Raw genomic sequence first — 25,336 nt, 5'->3', positions numbered from 1 at the left:
AAAAACAGAAAATGCTAGAAAAACACAGCAGGTCTGGCAGCATCTGTGATGAGAGAAACAGTTAATGTTTTGAGTCCATATGACATCTTCAGAGCTAAAAAGGCTAACTTTGTGTTGTAGGGTGACTGAGTTGTACTATTAATGATAGAGTTGATCTGCAGACACTTCTTGGGTGGAAACATTAAGTTTATTTACAATATACTCAGCAGCAACTACACGTGTGTTTTCAACTCCAACTCCAACTCCAACTGACAGCTGAGGTAGCCCGGGCTACTCTCCTATTGATTACTGATCATGTGATCTTTCCTAACAAGTATTATTCTTAAAGGTACATTACACACTAAATAAAACCATAATTACTACATTCCTCCCCCTTTAACTCAGCTATACATATTATATTTACAAATACATATTTTTCAAGATAATATAACATTTACACTGGGTAAGGAATTTACAAGTTCAGTCTTTCAGGTGGTTTCCTGGTACGTGTGGAACGTCGCAGCTCCACAACTTCAGATTCTTTGTCAGGAACCTCCCTTTCCAGAGTTGCCCAAACATCAGGTGCTTCGGTGGGAACCTGCAGTTCTGTATCCTCAACTCTTACAGGATTATCAGATGTCTCAATCCTGGGTTGAGTATTTTCAACAGGAAACGCAGACCCAGTCATGATCACTGGTGGAACCAAATCTTGGTGATTTGTCTCTCTCTTTCTTAAATGGTCCATATGTTTACGAATGATCTGGCCTTCTGCCTCCACACGGTAAGATGGAGGTCCAGTCACCTCACTTATTTCATCCGATAACTACTTTGGTCCTCACCTGAAATTCTTCACATATACCGGCTCTCTCATGGTAAGTTACCCCTCGCAACTATGCCAGTTGTGTCTAGTTTTCTGGCTTCCCTGACCCCTTTCCACCTTCCCCTCTAAATTCGGCATTATTAAGCTCAATCTAGTCCTGAGACGGCATTTCAACAATAACTCCGCAGGTGTGACATCTGTTGTTGTATGAGGGTTAGTCCTGTAATGAAAAAGAAAGCGTGCTAGCTTGGTTGCCAAGGAATCGCCAGTTAGCTTTTTCATGCCTGCCTTGAACGTTTGAACTGCCCTTTCAGCCAGTCCATTTGAGGAAGGGTGGTACGGTGCAGTTTTCGCATGAGTGATACTATTGAGGCTGATAAACCGTTGAAACTCAGCATTCGTAAATGCCGTGTCGTTATTGGAAACAACTACTTCTGGTAGTCCATGAATGGCAAAACTCTGATATAGTTTCTCAATTGTAGCGCCCGATGTGGTGACTTGACCTCATATACGTCCAACCATTTTGAATGAGCATCGACAATGAGCAGAAACATTGTTTCCAGGAAAGGTCCAATGTAGTCAATGTGTAACCGCACCCAGGATCTACCTGGCCACTCCCATGGGTGTAATGGAGCTGTCACTGGCAACTTTTGCAGTTGCTGACATTGCACACAGTACTTTACTAAACTCTCTATTTCACCATCCATCCCAGGCCACCATGGATAGCTGTGTGCTATGGTCTTTATTCGAGAAATTCCTGGATGGGCACTGTGTAGTTTAATTAAAAGTGACTCCCTTCCCTTTGGAGGAACTATCACTCATGCTCCCCACAATAAGATGCCAGCCTGGCTGGTTATTTCATGTCTTCTGTTGAAGTACGGTTTCATTTCGTCAGATACAGTCTCCTGTGACCAACCATGTAGTACTTGTTCTCGTACTTGAAGTAGGACAGGGCCCAGTCTCTGATCTGTCGAGCACATACTGGCGAGGAATCTAAGAAATTTAACAATAAAATAAGTTCCTGTGGAACCGGGATGTGCTCATCATTTTTTTGTAAAGGCAAACGACTATGGGCATCAGTGTTTGCAATTTGATTGCCAGGCCTATGTACAAAAGTGTATTCATATGCTGCCAGAATTAAGGACCTATTCGTATTTCTGTATCTTCTTCTTTCTAGTGCAGCCTTTAATCTCGGCCTTCGTTTTGATTTCTCTGTTGGCCAGGCTTCTCTCAGATGCAAGCTCAACTTATCTGAGCTCAGTGGCTGAGTCTCCCAAAATTTCATTATCTGTCTGCTTCTTGGAAAATTCTGTGACTTTTGCTTCCAAAGCCTCCTGGGTTTCATTTTGCTGATTCTTCAGCTCTTCCGTCTCTTTTTTGTATTGTTCAGAATGCTTTCTGTTTCTCTCCATACTTTTCAAGAGGTACAAACTTTGGTCTGAGGGAATCTTGTAGCGTGTGAAGGTCTTTCAGCAGGTTTTCTTTTTCCCTTTGAAGGTTGCTCACCTCATCTTGAACTCAGTCATTAAGCAAGGTCTCTTCAAATTCCTTCTGCTGTTCTTCCAGGTTTTGGCTTAGGACAGCCTGCATTTCTTCAGGTTGTTGAGTCCTTACACACTCCTTTTTCAAATCAGGAATGCTTCTATATTCCTTTTGGACAGTGGCCAATCAAGGTTGATTTCCCTTAGCTAATTTTGCCTTAGAAGGCTTGGTCCTCTGCCTCTCAATAGCAACACTGGTAGCTTTGCCAATTGGCTTCTCTGCTTAGGCCTTTTACTTGAATGTCTTCACCCGTATATGTTTTTAGCTTGGCGTCTGATTCTTCTAGACTTAATTGATATTCACCATTATTCAAATATCTGAAGGTATGTCCCCCAGTTAATATAATGGAAGGTCCCGTGTCCACTTCCATTCTAACAGGTTTACCATTTACTTTCACTGTGGCAAATATTGGTTCTGTCTTTCCAACTTTCAGATTAAATGAGTAAATGTCTGAATTTGTTGTTGCAGGCCCTTCTACATTGTAGATTTCATTGGGCTTCTTCTTTTGTTTACAAGCCTGCTTGAATCATTCCTTGCACTGCCTCATCATATGCCCATTTCTATGACAATAGTAGCATTCGATTTTTTTAAACTGCCAATCGCTAAAAGACTGATTGTTTTCACCTCTATTAAAATTATTCTTCGATTTCGCTGCTAAGTTATTTTGTTTTATTCTCCGGCTAGCGGGGTCTGTTTCCCACTTCTCAGCGGAGTCTCGCTCTTTTGCGTCTCTTTCCGCTGAGGTTTTCTGCCCGATGTGGAGGACAGCGCCATTTTGTGCACCCTGTATTGATTTTGAATCTCTTACTGCACTTCCCATGACCAGTGCTATCTCTAGCATCCTCTTGAAATCCAGATTCACTTTGGACAATAATCTTTTCTGAATAGTGTCCTCTTCCACACCACACACTAAACGATTTCTGAGCATGTCATTCAGAGTTGCACCGAACTCACGATGTTCCGTTCGCTGCTTCAAATTTGCTACGTAGCATGCAATTGTCTCACCCAGGGCTCTATTTCGCTAATTAAACCTGAACCTCTGCACATTGTGACTGAGGGCTTTGGTTGAAAGTGACCCTTCATTAGGTCCCCCAATTCATCGAAATTCTTGGAATCTGGGGCACTGGGTGCCATTAAACTTCGAGTCAAGCTGTAAGTTTTGCTCCCACAAGTACTCAAGAGGATCGCTTGGCTCTTCTCTTCCCCCGTAATCTCGTTCACTTGAAAAAAGAATGTGAGGTGTTCTATGTGTTGAGACCAGTCATCTGTGGCAGGTTCAAAAGGATAAATTCTCCCAAATTGTGGCATTTTTTTTTATTCATTCACGGGATGTGGGCTTCACTGGCTGGGCCAGCATTTATTGCCCATCCCTAATTACCCTTGAGAAAGTGGTGGTGAGCTGCCTTCTTGAACAGCTGCAGCCCATGTGGTGTAGGTACACCCACAGTGCTGTTAGGAAGGGAGTTCCAGGATTGTGACCCAGCAACAGTGAAGGAACAGCAATATATTTCCAAGTCAGGATGGTGAGTGACTTGGAGGGGAACTTCCAGGTGGTGATGTTCCCATCTATCTGCTGCCCTTGTCCTAGGTGGTAGCGGTCATGGGTTTGGAAGGTGCTGTTGAAGGAGCCTTAGTGAATTCCTGCAGTGCATCTTGTAGATGGTACATACAGATGCTACTGTGCATCAGTGGTGGAGGAAGTGAATATTTGTGGATGCGGTGCCAATCAAGTGGACTGCTTTGTCCTGGACAGTGTCCAGCTTCTACAGTGTTGTAGGAGCTGCACTCATCCAGACAAGTGGGGACTATTCCATCACACTCCTGATTTGTGCCTTGTTGATGGTGGACAGGCTTTGGGGAGTCAGGAGGTGAGTTACTCGTCACGCGATTCCTAGCCTCTGACCTGCTCTTGTAGCCACATATTTATATGGCTAGTCCAGTTCAGTTTTTGGTCGATGATAACCCCCAGGATGTTGATAGTAGGGGATTCAGTGATGGTAATGCCATTGAACATCAAGGGACGAAGGTTGGATTCTCTATTGTTTGAGATGGTCATTGCCTGACACTTGTGTGGCGCGAATGTTACATGCCACTTGTCAGCCCAAGCCTGGATATTGTTCGGGTCTTGCTGCATTTGGACATGGACTGCTTCAGTATCTGAGGAGTCGCAAATGGTGCTGAACATTGTGCAATCATCAGCGAACATCCCCACTTCTGACCTTATGATGGAAGGAAGGTCATTGATGAAGCAGCTGAAGATGGTTGGGCCTAACAAAGTACCCTGAGGAACTCCTGCAACGATGTCCTGGAACTGAGGTGACTGACCTCCAACAACCACAACCATCTTTCTTTATACTAGGTATGACTCCAACCAGCGGAGAGTTTTCCCCCTGATTCTCTTTGACTCCAGTTTTGCTAGGGCTCCTTGATGTCACACTCGGTCAAATGCTTCCTTAATGCCAAGGGCAGTCACTCTCGCCTCACCTCGGGAGTTCAGCTCTTTTGTCCATGTTTGAATCAAGGTCAGGAGCTGTGTGGCCCTGGCGGAACCCAAACTGGGCATCAGTGAGCAGGTTATTGCGAAGCAATGCCGCTTGATAGCACTGTTGATGACCCCTTCCATTACTTTACTGATGATCGGGAGTAGACTGATTGGTAATTGGCCGGGTTGGATTTGTCCTGCTTTTTGTGTACAGGACGTACCTGGACAATTTTCCACATGGTAGATGCCAATGTTGTAGCTGTACTGAAACAGCTTGGCTAGGGCGCACGGCAAGTTCTGGAGCACAAGTCTTCAGTACTATTGCCGGAATGTTGTCAGGGCCTATAGTCTGCAGTATCCAGTTCCTTCAGCCATTCTTGATATCACGTGGAGTAAATCGAATTGGCTGAAGACTGGCATCTGTGATGGTGGAGACCTCCGGAGGAGGAGATGGATCATTCACTCGGCACTTCTGGCTGAAGATTGTTGTGAATGTTTCAGCCTTATCTTTTGCACTGCTGTGCTGGGCCCCTCTACCATTGAGGATGGGGATATTTGTGGAGCCACCTCCTCCAGAGAGTTGTTTAATTGCCCACCACCATTTACGACGGGATGTAGCAGGACTGCAGAGCCACGATCTGAACTGTTGGTTGTGGGATCGCTTAGCTCCGCCTATCACTTGCTGCTAATGCTGTTTGGCACACAAGTAGTCCTGTTTTATAGCTTCACCAGGTTGATACCTCATTTTTAGGTATGCCAGGTGCTGCTCCTGGAATTCCCTTCTGCACTCTTCATTGAACCAGGGTTGATTCCCTGGCTTGATGGTAAGAGTGGGAGATATGCTGGGCCATGAGGTTACAGATTGTGTTCGAGTAAAATTCTGCTGCTGCTGATGGCCCACAGCACCTCATGGATGCCCAGTCTTGAGTTGCTAGATCTGTTTGAAATCTATCCCATTTAACATGGTGGTAGTGCCACACAACACAATAGAGGATATCCTCAATGTGAAGGCAGGACTTCGCCTCCATAATGACTGTGCGGTGGTCACTCCTACCGATACTGTCATGGACAGATGTATCTGCGGCAGGCAGGTTGGTGAGGATGAGGTCAAGTATGTTTTTCCCCTCTTGTTGGTTCCCTCACCACCTGCTGCAGATCCAGTCTAGCAGCTATGTCATTTAGGCCTCGGTCAGTAGTGGTGCTACCGAGCCACTCTTGGTGATGGACATCGAAGTCCCCAATACTGAGAACATTCTGTGCCCTTGTCACCCTTGTGATTCATCAGCTGAAGGAGGGCAGTACATGGTAATCAGCAGGAGGTTTCTTTGCCCATGTTTGGCCTGATGCCATGAGACTTCATGGGGTCTGGAGTCAAAGTTGAGGACTCCCAAGGCAACTCCCTCCCGACTGTATACCACGGTGCTGCCACCTCTGATAGGTCTGTTCTGCCGGTGGGAAAGTACATACTCAGGGATGGTGATGGTAGAGTCTGGGACATAATCTCTAAGGTATGATTCCGTGAGGATGACTATGTCAGGCTGTTGCTTGACTAGTCTGTGAGACATCTCTCCCAATTTTGCACTAGCCCCCAGATTGTGATAGCAGTAGGGTGGCCGTTGTCATTTCCGGTGCTTACATCGATGCTTTCATTCTATTTTTGTGTCTTTGTAGTGGTTTGATACAACTGAGTGGCTTGCCAGATGTACGATAGTTTTCCTTCCTTAAAAGGCATTGGTGAACCAGATGGGTTTCATCATTGGGCTTTTAATGCCAGATTTTTATTAAATTCAAATTCCACCATCTGCTGTGGTGGGATTCAAACCCGGGTCCCAGAGCATTACCCTGGGACTTTGAATTACTAGTGCCATCACCTGAGAGGGGATAACTTCTTCAGTTCTAACGGAGCTTGCTATTTACCATCACTGGGCAAGGTACAGTGCTGATTCCTTTTTAACTTGATTTCTTCTGTTCAATCCTGTTTTATCCTCATCACCTGATTGTTGTAGGGTGGCCAAGTTGTGATATTAATGATAGAGTTGATCTACGGACACTTCTTGGGTGGAAACATTAAGTTTATTTACAATATACTCAGCAGAAACTACACATGTGCTTTCAACTCCAACCCGATCTCTACACTGGCTGCTGAGGTAGGCTGCGTCACTCTGCTATTGGTTACTACAGTTCATGTGATCTTGCCTAACAAGTATTATTCTTAAAGGTACATTACACACTAAATAAAACCATAACTACTACACTTTGACAGGACAGTTTGGCAGGAGCAACATAACATCAAGGCATAATGTGCACACAAGGTACTTTAAAAAAAAGTAATAAGTGGGAAAATGGGGCTAAAAACCTAATTTTTTTTGTTTGTTGTGCTTGATATACTGAGATGTTGCTCAGCGTCAGCTCAATTTTAGAATGGGGCTAGGTCTCCTTTTTGCATATACAAAGGCCCTAATGCTTGTTTCAGGCATCGAACTGGACACTTACTAATATGGCAGGTAATGCAACTCCAGATTGTGCATGTGAAATGCCCATCATATTGGACACTTAGACATACATTTTAAGTAGACAATGAATTTCAATTCTCACTTACTGAGTACAAGAAGCAAAAATATGTGTATAAACAATGAACCTTTGCATAACTCTAAAGCAAAATAATATTTCTGAAGGGAAAGTACTTTGGAATCTACTTGTTGTGAATTCATTTTGTGCAGGTTTCATTAGAGGTGAAGATAGTGATCTAACTTATGTACTGGGAATGCTGATCTCTTTCTTTTTGGCTTGTCAAAATTTAAAAGGGCAAGTGATACTTCTGCACTAGTCTGACTTATGCAGCAGATTTAGATAGTGTTTTTGGAGAACAGTCTGGCAGTTGTGTCAGCGTGCTGAGTCAGGCACAGATGGAGGTCAGATTTGGTTTCAGGACTAGATGACACAAAGACATGTTGTGACTAAAATTCGAGGAACAAATGCATCCGAGAAGGAATTAAGTCACTCTCTGACCTTTTGTGTGTAATCATCATATCAGCACTAGGTGCTTCATACTTGCTTAATTTTGCAGCTAATGTGTTTCACTGGCCCTTTTTAAAAAAAATTGTTCAGACTAATTTCTAATTCCTCGTATCTATCTCCTGACATTCTCATGGAGGAGATGCAATGACTAACCTAAGTATGAATTCAAGTCATGCTGAACCCAAATTCTGGGCTCATGCAGATAAACAGTTTAAATCAAACAGCTGCAGCCTTTCACATTAAAATATCCAAGTAAACATCTCTGCATCAGAACAGCTCTTTACAAGATTTCCAATTTATTTTCTGAATAGATAAACATTTATGTGTTTGTGTCTAATTATCTGAACTTATTTGAATTTTTGAGTGCCTGCCATACAACAGTGTGTGTCCAGCAGTGTGAATACAGACTGTTGGAGCCTATATTGTTACTTCCTGTGCTGAAGTCTATGCCACAGTGATTTAAACAGCAGTGTGAGGATTTTGCATATTGAAGTTGTAATTTATGTGAGGATAAATTTTGCAGGCTCACGTACCATTCTACTTGCTGTTCAGCACTGGACTTATTTCCCTGGATGTTCCCTAAACTATTTCTAAACAATTTGAGAAGCCAATGGCCTTTCAAGGCTCTTCTTCTGTCCGAGAGAAAAGCACATTCCAAATATGTGTCTTTCAAAACCTGTTTTTCCAAAAAAAAAGTCATCTGCACTGTGACAAAGCTGAAGCTAATTTAATGATTAGTTAATAAACAGACTTCTCACAGTCTAATGAGTTTCATTGGGCTGGATTTAATGCAGCCTACTGTAGCAGGAAACATGGCGGCCAGGCCCATTTAATTGTGAGAGGGGGCCCGCATCAGTCCCCCAGCTGCAGCAAAACTTGCCATGATAAAGTTGGAGGGCAGAAGGGGCTGACACATGATTCCCCGGCCGCTGCTGGTGGGATGGCAGTTTAAAGCTCATTAATGAGCCAATTGACACCTATTATCTCCGAGCCCACTGTGATTTAATGATGGCTCAGGGATTAAACGGGAACTGCAGAGCTTTTCCCACGCCCTCGGAAAGCAAAATATGTTGGGTTTGCCAGTGGCCTCCTGTGGGGTGAAGGGGGGGTCCTTATAGTCAGGCACAATGTGCCAGATCGAGGGACCCAGCATTGGAAATGGGGTACAAGCTGAAAGACATCCCACTGCGTTCCCTCCATCACCTTTGGTCTGGAGTCCCAAGATGATCTTGGACCTCTGGTGGGTGCATTGCTTCCAGCTGCCACCGCTCCCACTGGCACTGGCAGCATGAGGAGCTGTTGGCCTCTGATTGGCCGGCAGCTCTTGGCAGGTGGGTCTTCTGGGGCTGGGGTCCTCAAGTGCGGGGAAGTTCCAGCAGTGCCTGCAGGCAGTTGTTTCCGTCAGGCCTCCTTCACAGAACTGACGGCCGTTCCCCAACCAATGGGCAAGACCCCATCAGCCCAACAAAATTCCAGCCATTATCTCTCCAAGTAGCCAAGCACTAAACCCCGGTGACACCAGAAAAAGAAGGCAATAAATGTGATCAACTTTATTTGGTGTCAAAGAATACACACTTTTGGCTCATTTTGGCTCATATTATTTATATGGCTAACCTGTAAAAATAATAAATGATGAGTAATATTTCTTACAATTTAGTGGAGTCTAATGCTCTACATGTTTAGTCTGTCTGTCATTGATCAAATGTGCCTACAAATATGTTGAATTTTCCCTCCCAAATATATTTGTTCAAATTAATGGTCTGTTATACAGATGTGTTTCCTCTAGAATTTTTTTTGAGAACAATATAAACTGTATTTTCTAGAGAAGGTATTCCTAATGGTTTTATACTTAAAGCTGTGAGTTACGATAACTATTAAAAGGTGTGACACATCAATGATAGATAAACCAAAGTGCATGGTGGTTTTGGTTGCAGATATTTTTAAGACTTTAGTACAGACACTTGATCCACAGTTATTTGTGCTAGCTGGGAAACACTTGAATAATATATAGGGCTAATTTTCTGGTGTAATTTTAAGGATGTACAAAATATTTAAACAAGGCAGATATTATCAAAGGATTGCAGATTGCCAGAAAAATGTTGATAATGACAGAGGTCATCTGAGAAGTGCTTTCTTGCAGTGCAGTATTGTTTTCATAAAGGTGTTTTGTACTGGTCTCTGATACATCTTTGCTTTTTATGTGAATACTCTGCACACACAAGATATTTCTGCCTCTTGATTACTAGCTCAACCAAATATGGAATTCAATAAAAGATTTTGTATTTTGGTTTAAAATGCTCTGGAGAAGTAAACACCATTGTTAAATTTTGTTAAAATGCACAGAAAGGCATGTATGCAAATTCATTAGAAAAAATGATCAAATTAAAGAATTAACCTTTCTCAATTAAATATCCTGGAATATTCTTGTGAGATATAAAAGGTACACTTGCAGTCTAGTTCAGCCAGACCAGCTAATAAGCAAATTGATACCAACTCAAGGTATCAGTCAGTTACCATTAGAGAACAGTAAAATCATGTGGTATGATTTTTGGAAAGAAACATGTTCAAGACCTTGAGATAAAGCTGTTATTAAGATAGTGGATGTAATCTTCTGACTGATGCACATAATTTAGGTATACACTGCATGCATATTTTTAATGATTTGTATTATCTTAACTTTTCACATCCTATTGTAATGTAAAATCACACAATGACTGTTATTGCCTTAGTATTGTAGTTCAGACACTGGGGACAGGATTTTCCCCCTGACGGGGGCGAAGTTGAAGTGCGGGCACGCACAGACGCAACTCCAATCAGTGCCCCCAATCGGGGGTGCGGTGCCCAGCGTGACATCCGCATGGAAGCGCTATGCGCTCCCTGTGCGGGCGGGGGGGTAATCCCTAAACCTGATAGTGCGCTCTTTCGTGCATGTGCATGAAAGAGTGCACTCATCTCCCAGAGGCTAAGTGCTGCCTCAGGGAGATTGGCTCTACTGTCAAAAGTATTAAAAATAGAAAAAAAAATCCCTGACATGTCCCCTCATGTGAAACTGTCACATGATTTGGGACATGTCCATAATATTTTTTAAAAACTTTAATTATATTTTTTAAAACCTACACGAAACCTCATCCTGCCCGTGGATGGGGTTTCATGCTTTTTCTAATTCCCACCAGGGCTCCTGGCCTGCCCACCAACTTTAAGGTTGGACAGGCAGGTCCATTAATTAGTTTAATGACTCTTTAATGACCATTGACAGGTCGGCGGATGCACAGCTGAAATATGCTGCACCCCTGCCTACCTCAAAATTTAAATGGGGCGCGGTGACGTCGGGAGTTCCACCCGACGTCACCGCACGTCATTTTACATGTTGGCAGCCCCCCGCTCGCCGACGGGAAAATCCTGCCCTGGCAAATGAGAAGGGTGGATAGGGATAATTGAGATTTTTGTTAAAAGAACTCTGGTAATTAGAATTATCCGATGTTTTTGTGTTTATTTGAATGGTACCCATTGAAATCAGTTCTCTGGCTAAATTGGTCATATCGCTTAGTCAATATTGGTCATGCCTCTTAAAGAGGGAATTCCCATAAATACCTTCTTCATGTGTGATGGAAAGCTAGCGATAAACTGTAAATTCCAACCTAATTATCTGATGTATAGCTGGCAATGAAAGTAAATCATTTGACATCCTTTCACCAGGCTAAGGTGTGTACTGGACACATGCTCTATCCTTGCCCCCTCACTGCAATGCACTTTTGCCCGATGTCTCACCGCATGCAGATCCAGAATCTAATCTATCCACTAAGATAGGTGCAGTGTCAGTTTCTGAGCTGGTGGTTGTGAGTTTGAAATCAAGTGACAGTTTGTCTTCATCATCATACTCTTCTTCGTGTTCCTCCACTGCTGGCCCGGTTACACAGCTTGAGTATGTGATAGGCAAAAGGCACAACAGTGAAGGTTGTTGTGGAGGGAGGGAGGGGCAGGGGAAAGTCAGTGTTGCATGCTTACACCATCTGCAACTTGTAAGTCAGAAGAGATAATGCAATGAGGGTAAAATGGGATATGAGAAGGTGAATTAGGTATAAAGATACTGTCACCTTCAATGGTTTCAGCTCAACTGTTGGCCTTGAATTCAGCAATGGCTGTTCTGATAATGACCAGTACCTTCTCCTCAAAGAAGGTTAAAGCATGCAGTGTGGTTCTCCATCTCTGGTTAGTTACTGTTGCCTTCAGTTGTGTGCTATCGTCTCCTGCAAGAAAGGGTGAACTGTATCAGTAAGTGCCATGCAATCTGTTGGGTTGATATGGCAGTGTGTGAGATGCACGGCCTAAGACTTTCAACAGTGCTAAGTGTATGAGGGTGAGGTGAAGCATGTTTATATTAGTCCTGGTTGATAGAGATTGCTGGTAGGTGAGGGATGGGGGTATGGATTTGAGCAGTGGTTGAGATTAGTGGTACAGTTATGGCCTTTAATGTAGTCACTGATTTTATTCACCTGTGTGAGATTATTAAACCTTTTGCAGAACTGCATCAGAGCATTGGGGCTAGACTCCTGCCGTTGACCTCCACAGCTATCTGCACCCCATGCCTTTTGACTCTGTATCTGGAGGGCCTCCCGGCCCACTGCAGATATCTCCTCCTGTCCACTTCTTCCTCTGCAATATTGGAAAATCTGCATTCCTGCACTATTCCATGTTCAGCCCACTCTCTGTCTCTCTCAAGGCAAATCGAGTCCCAAGGGACTCTGAGTGCCTGCTCCAGCCATAATGCACCTCTCCTTTAAGAAGTGCAGGCTAGCTTTAGGTAGTATGAATAAGTATCATTTTTAGTCCCCCTGCTAAAGCGTGCAGCCAGTCAAAAGTGGGGTTTGCGGACTGCAATCCCTGCACCCATTTTTCAGCTGTCTATTTTATTTAGCCAGATAATTTATCCACATTTTGTGAATATTATGTACACATTCTGTACATTGCAGCATTACCAGCATACTAATAATTGTACACAATTAAATACATCTAAACAGAAACTTAGCTGGACCAGCCACAATAAATATTGTGAAAACAAGAGAATGTTGGGTACTCTGCAACCAGTGACTCATCTCCTGACTCACCAAAGCCTTTCCACAATCTACAAGTCACAAGTCAGGAGTGTGATGGAATATCCTCCACTTGGATGAGTGCTTCTCCAAAACATGAGAAGCTTGACATCACCCAGGACAAAGCAACCTGCTTGACTGACAATCCATTCTCCACCTTAAACATTCACTCTTTCCACCACTTGCCCACTGTGGCTGCAGTGTGTGCTATCTAGAAATTGCACTACAATAACTAGCCAAGACTCCTCCAACAGCATCTTCCAAACCCACGAGCTCTACCACCTAGAATTGCAGCAGTTCAAAAAGGTGGCCCTCCACCACTAGGGCAATTAAGGATAGGCAACAAATGCTGCCTTGTCAGTGATGCTCACCTGCCATGAAAGAATTAACAAAAAAATGACAAGAGCAGTAGGTGCACGAGAACACTGCAAGATCCCATCCAAATCACACACTATCTTGACTTACGTATGAACATACGAACTAGAAGCAGGAGTAGGCCACTCGGCCCCTCTAGTCTGCTTCACCATTCAATAAGATCATGGCTGATCTGATTGTAACTTCAACTCGACATTCCCACCTACCCCCATAACACTCTCACCTACCCACAATAACCTTTCACCGCCTTCTTTATCAAGAATCTATCTATCTCTGCCTTAAAAATATTTAAAAGATTCTGCTTGCACTGCCTTTTGAGGAAGACACTTCCAAAGACTCTCAACCCTCTGAGAGAAAAAAATTCTCATCTCTGTCTTAAATGGGTGACCTTATTTTTAAATAGTGACCCCTAGTTCTAGATTCTCCCATAAGGGGAAACATCCTTTCCACATCCACCTTGCCAAGACTCCTCAGGATCTTATATGTTTCAATCAAGTTGCCTATTACTCTTCCACTAAACTCCAGCAGATACAAGCCTAGTCTGTCCCAATGTTCCTCATAAGACAACCACCCATTCCAGGTATTAGTCTAGTAAACCTTCTCTGAACTTCTTCTAATGCATTTACATCCTTCCTTAAATAAGGAGCTAATATTGTACACAGTTTTCCAGATGTGGTCTTACCAATGCCCTGTATATATGAAGCATACCCTCCATTTTTGTATTTAATTCCCCTATATTATGCAATTATATCTTGGAACTATATCATTATTGCTTCACTGTCATTGAATCAAAAACCTGGAAGTCCATCCCTAACAGCACCTTGGGTGTGCCTACGCCACACAAACTCCAACGGTTCAAGGTGGCTCACCACCACCTTCTCAAGGATAATTAAGATGGGCAATAAATGCTGGCCTTGCTGGTAATGCCCACATCCCATGGATGGATGTAATGGGTGTACAGAAAAATGAAGCATCTTGATGTTTAAATGAACTTACATTTAATCTCACTCTTTGATCACAAGTTTGACTCATCACAGCTTTGAAGTGAGTGTTGTTTGTTTTTGAGGGCATTGGTTAAATCACACTGAGAATACCGCATGCAGTTCTGGTTGGCATATGATAAAACAGATGTAGAGGCACTGGAGGAGAGATGTAGAGGCACTGGAGAAGGGTGCAGAGAAGATTTACAAGAATGATACTGGAAATGTGTGGGCTGAGAAAGAATCAATAAGCTGTATCTCTTTTCTCTTGAAAAAAGGCTGATGGCTGACTTAATTGAGGTCTTTAAAATTATGAAATGTTTTGAAAGCATGAGTACAGAGAAAATGTTACCTCTTGTTTCCCATTGTGTGGAAGAGCATAACTAGGGGCCATCAATATAAGATAGTCACCAAGAAATCCAATAGGGAATTTACAAGGAATTTCTTTACCCAAAGAGTGGTGAGAATGTGGAACTTGTTATCACAGGGAGTGGTTGAAGCAAATAGTATAGGGCAGAATTTTACACCGGCAGGAATTTACAGTCCCGCCGAAGTCAATGGAATTTTGAACGGCTCATTGCATTTAATGGCAAATTCCCCCCATAGATGGATTTAAGGAGAAACTAGACAAGCATTTGAGGGAGAGGGGAATAGAGGGTTTTTATGTTTTAGGTTATCAGATTCGCTTTGTCCAGTGAACACAAGCTGCGCCCTTGATATTAACACATCAGCTGGTCCTTGAATCAATAGAGGCAGAGAGACCAATTAACTGAACAAACACTGATGGTTTGTTGGAACTCAGAACAGGACACTAACACGACATGTGCTTCTTCAATCACCTCCAGCTCTAGACGTCCTGTTACCCAAGAAGCCTGTGCTGTGTAGCGATTGGTCAATAAAGTCACATGGTCAACTAACTACATTCTCTTAAAGGTACATTGCACACGGGTAATGAGGAAAAATGGGATAAGGCTTGAGTGGAGCATAAACACCAGCATGGATTGGTTACGCCAAAGGGCCTGTTTCTATGCCATATATCTTATGTTATAATATGTAATCCTATGAATATAAGAATGAAAATGTTAATCTTTACTTGAAAGAAAACATTTTCTTCTCCTTTTACTTTAGTGATGCAGACTTGCGGTTTCGGGTCCAGGAAATAATCCTGACATCAGATTCTCATCCCAGATTAGGGTTGCCAACTCAGATTAAAGTTATTCCAGGAGATTCCCCCCACCACCCTGAACACGATGACATCATCAATTGGCCTTTGACCTGTAATTTCCAAACCCGCACACAATAATGGCATCATTTTTTGATTTTAGTGTGAGACACTGAGTCAAATCTCTCAGCAGAAAGTTTTCTAAATTTGGCTTTGAGGCCTTTTTGATCAATGCAATTTTTCTAGCCTAGCAGCAAAGCAGGAAACTAGAAGCAGTGCTCCCTCTTACTTCTCAGACTCTCGGGACTTTCTTTTCAGTTGGGGTCTGGGAGCTGCTAAAGCTTTCTAGGCTGACCTGATGCACTGATGGGTATGAATTTCCCAGGCAGGCAGCAGCAGTTGAAAGTTCAGACAATTGCCCTTAATCGCTCACTCTTTTATCTCCTGGCTGGGCTAGCTCCTTTGTTCTTTAATTTCTCCCTCTCAGTCTCTACTTGAGATCAGGGCTTGCTCGCTTTCAGGCTCAGCAATGGCCACTGGTGGGAAGAAAAACAGGCAGGGTGGCAAGCAGCAATGTCATGGATGCAGTACTTTATGAAGTAAATATCTATATCACAACATTGCACCTGTGCTGGAGTGCTGCCTGCGAACGCATCACAGTTCAGTTAAATGGAGTCTGTAGCCACCGGGAGTCAATTAATGGAGTCCTTTCATTTTAAAATCTCGTGGATTGATTTTAATAGCCGCCGGGAGATTGAGGGAGAATCTGGTAGTCTCCCGGCCATTCCAGGAGGGTTGGCAACCTTACACCGGATGACAAGCACAGCCGCAGCTGTCTGAAACAGTCAAAGACTGCATTAGATGTACACAGAGGGAGATGAGCAAGCAGCACATCTTACCAGAAGCTCTTCCAAACCCAAAAGATATTCTATTATTTAATTTAAAGGAAACTGGACATTTTCTTTTCTCTGTGAAATCACTGACCATCTGAGAAATGCAATAGGTTGCTAGCATTCATAAAAAAAACTACTAGTAGACCTCACTAATCATGTCTCTAGTGAATTAACATGAGCCCATTAGTTCTGTATTTTCTTCTTCAGCTATACGACCCACAGCTCCATGATCTCCACCATGGGAAGGGCAAGCAGGCAGACCCCAAATCCACCCCAGCCGGAACGAGGATTCTGTTGGCACCACTCTGATCCACACCAGCTATCCAGCTAACTGAGCCAGCTGGCCTCCCAAGGATTCTGAGTTGCCATGGCAGCATACATTTTTATATGCATGTTGTAGTCCTTGAACTATGGGTAGTGATGGTAGGGGCTCCAATTTCTTTCCATCACATCGCTGACCACTCTTACTGCCTGCCATTGGCGAATGTTGGAAGGATTTACAAATTGATACTCAACCTGTTTGGCCATATTATGACGCATTTTCTTTGGCCATCAAGTCCTGGAGTGGGGCTTGAACCCAGAGCTTCTGACTAAGAGGCAGGAATGCTACCACTGCATCACAAGACCTCCTTTAGTATTTTAGCAGATATTTAAAATATTTTCCACACAGGTCATCAATCAATGTGAGAGGTTGAGGAGCTGGAGGGAAAGTATATTTTGATGGGCAACTGTTATATACAAGGCTTGATGGATATGAAAACTGTATTTGTCTTTGTGTTTAATCTGTAATGTACAGTGGGGTAGGCTCATGCTGGTCTGCCCGAGTTACAGAACAGCCTTGGGAAGCTGTTTAGCTTCTGTAACAGATGCTGCAAATCTCAAGTCATATCTGGATTGTGCATAGGTGTGCCATTTCAGGTCATTTTGGACTTTGATCCATCTGACCCTGATGTTCAACACACCAACACTTTGCAACCTACAATTTTAATCCTTGTGTGGGTAGATGGTATACTTGCTTAACGGAACTCTTTGACCTTTTCTTAGCAGCCAGCGAAACAAAGACTGATCTGAGCATGTCAGTTATTTAACACATTCAGTTAAATTAAAAATGAGAACAGTAAAATGCGGAAACCACTCAGCAGGTCAGGCAACATCTGTGAAGAGAGAAACAAAGAGTTAGTATTTCAGCTCATCCTAATCTCAGGCCTTTAGAGAAACAAAACATCTGATCCAACCAAATGTTTCCCACTTATGAATGTGCAGATTTGTGTATTGGAAAGGATGGAAAATAAACCAAATCAACCATATTTCACCTTAATGAACAAGGGCAGCAGGCACATGGAAACGTCACCACCTACATGTCCTCCAAGTCATACCCCATCCTTCACCACATTTACAGTAGTGGTTCTAAAAGGCAGCTCACCACCATCACCTGAAGGGCAATTAAGGATGGGCAATAAATGCTGGTCTTGCCAGCAATGTCCACACCCCAAGAATGAATAAATTAATGTTTTATTGAGTATTCATCTTTCTGTTACTCAGTCCCAATTTTGTGAAGACGTTTGCTGCAAGAATTTAGCACTGTCTACAAAAATCTTCAAACAATAAGCACAATTACTACTCACCTGAACAATTCATTTAGCTAAAGTGTAACTGCCTTTGAGGGTAAGAGAGCATTTATGGAGAACTTTCTCTCAGGAATTCCAGATAAAATTGTTGTTTATGGCCTCTAATGGAAAGAGCAAGCTTCCACAATTTCAGAATTTTTTTGAAAAGACAACTGGAAATATAGATAATATTTTAACCAATACAGACAGTTGTGAACTAAATAAATGAAGTTTTAATGTTTCAACTGATTTATTCCCATTGAACCATTTTATAAATGCCTTCATATTTGTGGATTATGAAAACCTTAGCCATCACCGTTCCATTCAGACCACAGGACTGGTTTTCGTTATTGGCTCACTGAGGTTCAGAGCTGGTGAGTTCAGATTTCAGAATCACTTTAAGGGAAACAAAAACAGAATTACCTGGAAAAACTCAACAGGTCTGGCAGCATCACGGAGAAGAAAAGAGTTGACGTTTCGAGACCTCATGACCCTTCAGCAGAACTGAGTAAAGTTAGGAGAGGGGTGAAATATAAGCTGATTTAAGGTGGGGTGGGGTGGGGGGGAGGAGACCGCATTGGGAGCAACAAATGCAGTATACTAAGTTAGGGGAAATGCAAGTGAAATGCTGCTTCACTTGAAATGCGGCCTCCTCTACATTGGAGAGACCAAACGCAAACTGGGCAACCGCTTTGCAGAACACCTGCGGTCTGTCCGCAAGAAAGACTCAAACCTCCCTGTCGCTTGCCATTTTAACACTCCACCCTGCTCTCTTGCCCACATGTCTGTCCTTGGCTTGCTGCATTGTTCCAGTGAAGCCCAACGCAAACTGGAGGAACAGCACCTCATCTTCCGACTAGGCACTTTACAGCCTTCCGGACTGAATATTGAATTCAACAACTTTAGATCTTGAACTCCCTCCCCCCATCCCCACCCCCTTTCCATTTCTTCCCCCTCCCTTTTGTTTTTTCCAATAATTTATATAGATTTTTCTTTTCCCACCTATTTCCATTATTTTTAAATCTATAACTGTAATGCCCTGTCAGTCTTTCCACCCCACCCCCACTAGAGCTGTACCTTGTGTGTCCTGCCATCCATTCTTAATTAGCACATTCTCTTAGATAATACCACCACCTTTTACACGTCTTTGTTCCTTTATCTGTGACATCTTTTGATTATCTGCTCCTATCACTGCTTGCTTGTCCCTACAACCACCCCCCACCCCTCAACTTCTCTCCACCCCCCCCCCCCCCGACCTTAAACCAGCTTATATTTCACCCCTCTCCTAACTTTACTCAGTTCTGCTGAAGGGTCATGACGACTCGAAATGTCGACTCTTTTCTTCTCCGCCGATGCTGCCAGACCTGCTGAGTTTTTCCAGGTAATTCTGTTTTTGTTTTGGATTTCCAGCATCCGCAGTAGTTTTTTGTTTTTATCACTTTAAGGGAGTTTGCTACTGTTCAAAGGTCCCTGTGCTCCTTTGTTTTACCACCCTTTTCTCCCCCACCCCATCCCTATGTATATGATTATAAGGATTTACTGCTGCTCTTTTCACCAATACCAACTATCTAAAGTGACATTTCAGAGATAGGCTGCAGTGAGAATGAGGACACCATTGGTGCTAGATTACAACTTTCTAATGTGGACTGAAGGAACAAGGAATGCATCAATGAACAAGTATATTAACCCACTTTCATTCCCTTTTTGCTGACCTTTTAATGTGTTGGTAAGTTAATGAAGGGCTAATCTCAGAGCCGTCTCGATTTCCAGTGGATAACAAAACAAGACATCAGGGTGTAATTACAGTATTACCGTTCTAATTGAATCAGCCCCACCTGGTTAGAATAATCAACTGTTTAATTCACACATCACACATTCAAATGTTCTTTACTTCACTGAATATTTTATTTCCACATTTAATTGCTTGGAGTTAAATTAATATTTATTCTGAAGGTTGTTCCAGGAGAAGAACAAAAAAGCAAAGAGAAGCCAATATTTAAGGTGTCCTTACAATCTAGGCATGCAGCTGACTGCAAACACATGGCTCCCCTTCTGTTAGCTATACTTAATTGTGCAAATAAAATTGGCCGTGTAATTATAATAGCATCATAAAGTTAAAAAATCTGTGCTTCTGATGTTGCGTGAAGAGAACTGGTTTTGGGAAACATAAATGTGGGCATCCAGTCCTAAGCATTGCTCTCTGTGGCGATCCATCTAAAAAATGAAATGCAGCTAAACTCCAGAGACCAGTCCCTGTGTCTGAATGTAAAATGGAATTGTGCATGAACTGAGACAATGGTAAAAGCAGCTTCAAAGAAGATTGAGAGGGAGAATAGGTTACAAGGGATACTACTACCTGTGGGATAGATGGCACAGTGTCTTAGCAGCCAACAGAACAAACTCCACAGGGTCACTGAAATCTTGGTTAACAGGTTATATGGAACTACTGTATTACTGTAGGAACAGGAGTACAGGATCACTGTAATCCTGGAGAGGATAATAGGAAAAGGGAATGAACAAGATACACATGGCCAGAACAGGCTGGGGGTATGGGATGTACAAGTCTCCTTATGTTCTTATTGTACTTTTAGGTAAGAGGGTGGGCTGGTGACCTCCTTTCAGGTTTCTAAGATGCCAATGAAATTGCACCAGAGGGTGATTCTGATTATTTTTTTCTCTCCCTTGGAAATAATAACTAACTTTTCCCAAAAGGCATATCTGAGATTGAGAATTCACCATCTTTGAATATAAATGGCAACATACATCCCATACTCTTCTCGCAGTGATTGAACCTCTGTTGTGCCACAACAACTTGCTTCTGCTGGGTGACGTTTTATTTTATCTATGGACGCAGAGCATTCATTGAAGTGTTTCCGAGGAAGTCTGCCAAAGTGCTCATGTTACTGTACTTTAGTATTAATTTTCCTCCAGTTTTATGAGCGTCCTTGACAATCCAATACCTCATAAATTGGCCAGTTATAATGTGTAAGCCAGAACAGTGAATACTTCTGGAGTTCTCAATCATGGGGAACCTTACAACTCAGCCCTAACCTTTTCTCATGAAACACCTCAGTGCATTCCCCAGTTGGAGCAGCAACCCTGGTTGAGTGGTATAGTCAGTTGTGTGCACTTACCCAGTAAGTAAATAGACCAGTATTATAGGGCAAAAGACCCCTGAATAAATAAGAAAATGACTGTGTGAAACTCAATAGGACTCGCAAATGGACACGGGAATCATAAAGCATAATTAACCCTGTTCCTTCTGATGCATGCAGCACGCAAACTTTGTGTGCCTGCTCATTACCACATTTGTATCTTGCAGCCAGCACTGTGCACCCTGCTGAGTGGCTGCACAGCTGAGCAGGAGACAGAAGCACTACATAAAACCAGGCTGCACTACTTAAAGGGGAGGTGTGTTTTGACAGAGTAGGTGTTGAAAGCGGCTTGGAAAGACTGTCCAAGCAGGAAGAACACTGAAAAATGGCACCACGGAACAGACAGTGAGCCAGGAGACCCTCCAGACAAACTGCAAATTAAAAGAATGCGAACAGATAACCATCGTGGCTAATGCCAGCAATGTAACCCTGAGGATCTGGATGCAGATCTGCAAGAAGTTCAATGACCTCATAAGTGATTAAGGTCAGTGAATACATCTTCAAATGCTACATCCTGTACACTGCGCAATTTACCACCACTCCTCATGGCCTTCCAAGAATCTCTGTCAACCATGACACCTACCTAACATTCACACCTCACCTTCATGCAATTTGCGCTGCTGCAAGCCTCACAGCCACAACTCACAGCTTGCACACACTGCCAGCTATTCAGCCATGTGGGAAAGATCAGCCAACATTGCACCGTACTCACTTACACACCTCTCTCTCTCTTGCAGGACAGTGTGGCGAATAACCAGAGGCACCAACGCCTGACCAATGGGGGACTGGCATGGTTGCATATCCTCACCCCCAGGCTCTGCTCGCCATCATTGCAGTGGTCATAATTGAGGCCATTGCCAATGACGGGCCAACCCATCAAAGCTAATATGTGTTCTGACCTAATCTTCCTTCTCACGTCCGACAACGCCTCATCCCACAATCTCTTCTGATTTACAAGCTGCAGATGGTCTAAGCGTGCACCTCTTGATTTCTCTCCTCCTCTCACTGCAACGCTGACACTTTGTGCCATGCACACTCAGAATGCTGCAGTCAAAGGATCTCACAGAAGTCCAAGAATCTGACCTCCATCACACAGCTAGGATTTCCAAGGCACTGCCTCCTAGCACTGTTAGTGTCTCTATGGAGCAAGTACCCCTTCTCAGGATAACAGCATTCGTCGTCCCACCACTGGCACCCTGCCAGTGCCCTTGCTGTTGCCTGTGGGCCAGCCAGACCAGACTGCTGCTGCCAGTGCCACAGTGTGCAATCCAAAGCCAGGCCTTTTAGAACCAGAGCTGCTCGAGGTGATTCTGCAAGACCACCTGCAGTCCTCCCAGATGAAATTCAGTAGCCTTCCACCAACCATGTCTCAACCACTGAAGTAGTTCACAGTGTTAGTGAACTAGTGAACGGGAAGAAGTACCCAGAAGACAGGCACTAAACCTGGAATACACAAGGGTGAATGGTTCAATTGTGTATGGAATATAGGATGGTTTGGATGATAGAGTTGGTTTGGAATATTTGTTTTCTAGTGGCTATTATTGATTTTTAAAAAATTAATTTAAGGGATGTGGGCTTTGCTGGCTAAGCCAGCATTTATTGCCTATCCCTAATTGTCATTGAGAAGGCGGTGGTAAACTACCTTCTTGAACCGCTGCAGTCCATGTGGTGTAGGTACACCCACCGTGCTGTTAGGGAGGGAGTTCCAGGATTTTGACCCAGTGTCAGTGAAGGAACAGCAATATATTTCCAAATCAGGATGGTGAGTGGCTTGGAGGGGAACTTCCAGGTGGTGCACAGTGTTCCCATTTATCTGCTGCCTTTGTCATTCCAGATGGTAACAGTTGTGGTTTTGGAAGATGCTGCCTCAGGAGCCTTGGTGAGTTTCTGCAGTGCATCCTGTAGATGGTACACACTTTTGCCACTGTTCGTCAGTGGTGGAGGGAGTGAATGTTTGTGGAAGGGGTGCCAATCAAGCAGGCTGCTTCATCCTGGATGGTGTCAAGCTTCTTGAGTGTTGTTGGAGCTGCGCTCATCCAGGCAAGTGGGGAGTATTCCATCACACTCCTGACTTGTGCCTTGTAGATGGTGGACAGGCTTTGGGGAATCAGGAGGTGAGTTACTCACCACAGCATTCCTAGCATCTGACCTGCTCTTGTAGCCACAGTATTTATATGACTAGTCCAGTTCAGTTCCTGGTCAATGGTAACTCCCAGGGTGTTGATAGTAGGGGATTCAGCGATGGTAATGCCATTGAATGTCAAGGGGCGATGGTTAGGTTCTCCCTTGTTGGAGATGGTCATTGCCTGGCACTTGTGTGGCGCAAATGTTACTTGCCACTAGTCAGCCTAAGCCAGGATATTGACAAGGTCTTGTTGTTTTTGACATGGACTGCTTCAGTATCTGAGGCGTCGTGAATGGTGCTGAACATTGCGCAATTATCAGCAAACTACCCCTCCTGCCCTTATGATGGAAGGAAGGTCATTGATGAAGCAGCTGAAGATGGTTGGGCTGAGGACACTACCCTGAGGAACTCCTGCAGTGATGTCCTGGAACTGAGATGATTGACCTCCAACAACCACAACCATCTTCCTTTGTGCTAGATATGACTCCAACCAGCAGAGAATTTTACACCTGATTCCCATTGACTCCAGTTTTGCTAGTCCGCCTTAATGCCAAACTCTGTCAAATGCTGCCTTGATGTCAAGGGCAGTCATTTCCACCTCACCTCTGGAGTTCAGCTTTATCGTCCATGTTTGAACCAAGGCTGTAATGAGGACAGAAGCCGAGTGACCCTGGTGGAACCCAAACTGAGCATCAGTGAGTAGGTTATTGCTAAGCAAGTATCACTTGATAACACTGATGATGACACCTTCCATCACTTTACTGATGTTCAAGAATACACTGATAGGGCTGTAATTGGCTGGGTTGGATTTGTCCTGTGTTGCCGGAGGTCACCGGTAACGGTTATTGGCTTAGTACAAAGAGGAGAAGAGTCAATTCTCTCTTAACTCTAAATTTGCTTTATTCACGACGTTAGATCATCTACATATAGCTTATACGTCTGGTTAAATATAGGCATGCAGTTTATAGCAGGTTATACAGTTTTATACCCAAAACTAGGATCTAAACGCACACCCACTAGGTTTCTCTAAAAACCCCTGAGTGGTCACAGAATATAAAAGCTAATACCCAGGAGGATAAGGAGAGCTGACGCTGGCCAAGCGTTTCGTTCTCTCTCTCTTGCGTCTCTACATTGCTGACATAGGTTCTTCTGCTTCTGCGATGGTTGGTCTCCGGAGTCTTGCTGCTCCGCGCCCGAAATCCTCCCAGTTTTATTCTGAAATCTTATCTCTCCAAGCTGTGCTGTCTCTCTCCCGTTGGTTTAGGTCTGCTTGCCTGATCTGTGGCATATTCTCATTGGCTCTGTTCCAAGACTTAGGCAGCATCACCTCATTTCTCCTTTTCTAAATAAGGACTTGTGTCTCATCACATTTCCTTTGTCTTCAAGACACTCAACGACTTCAAAACCGGTTCTAGCCAGCTCAGACCAGTGACTGAGCTCATGTTACTTCAGGTCAAAAGTTGCTTTTGCCTGTGTCAGCAGTTCAGCTGCAGCCCCTGGCCAACGCCTGCTTTTTGTGTACAAGGCATACCTGGGCAACTTTCCACATTGCCAGGTAGATGCCAGTGTTGTAGCTGTACTGGAACAGCTTGGCTAGGGGCGTGGCAAGTTCTGGAGCACAAGTCTTCAGTACTATTGCCGGAATATTGTCAGGGCCCATAGCCTTTGCAGTATCCAGTGCCTTCAGCCATTTCTTGATATCATGTAGAGTGAATCAAATTGGTTGAAGACTGGCATCTGTGATGCTGTGGACCTCCAGAGGAGGCCGAGATGGATCATCCACTTGGCACTTCTGGCTGAAGATTGTTGCGAATGGGCTATCTGCCAACTGGCGTGAAACTCCTGTGTGCAATGCACGCACACACACATGAGCAATATGCATCAAGGAAGATTTATCTTGCCACACAATGTCATTGAGTGGATCATCGGGGTGCTTAAGCAATGCTTCAGCTGCCTGGACCACTCTCAGGAGGACCCTGCCTGCAGTACTCACCAGATTATGTGTCATGACTTACATACAAACATACAAACAAAGAGTAGGAGTAGGCCATTTGGCCCCTCGAGCCTGCTCCACCATTTAGTAAGATCATGGCTGATCTGATAGAAAT

The 25,336-nt window shown here is 43.6% G+C and overlaps 1 long non-coding RNA gene across 1 annotated transcript in view; it reads left to right on the top strand.

Annotated features, from left to right (window-relative positions):
• LOC144685278 (uncharacterized) overlaps positions 1-25,336 on the top strand; it is an 82,120-nt gene that overhangs the window by 33,148 nt on the left and 23,636 nt on the right. Inside the window, exon 2 of the long non-coding RNA XR_013577691.1 lies at positions 15,132-15,219. This is a non-coding gene — a long non-coding RNA (uncharacterized LOC144685278). The remainder of the gene's footprint in view (positions 1-15,131; positions 15,220-25,336) is intronic.

The sequence above is a fragment of the Cetorhinus maximus genome, chromosome 10 (assembly GCF_964194155.1).
Source record: "Cetorhinus maximus chromosome 10, sCetMax3.hap1.1, whole genome shotgun sequence".
Lineage (NCBI taxonomy): Eukaryota > Metazoa > Chordata > Chondrichthyes > Lamniformes > Cetorhinidae > Cetorhinus > Cetorhinus maximus.
Note: the sequence above shows the minus strand (reverse complement) of the source record. Positions and strands in the feature narration are given on the sequence as shown.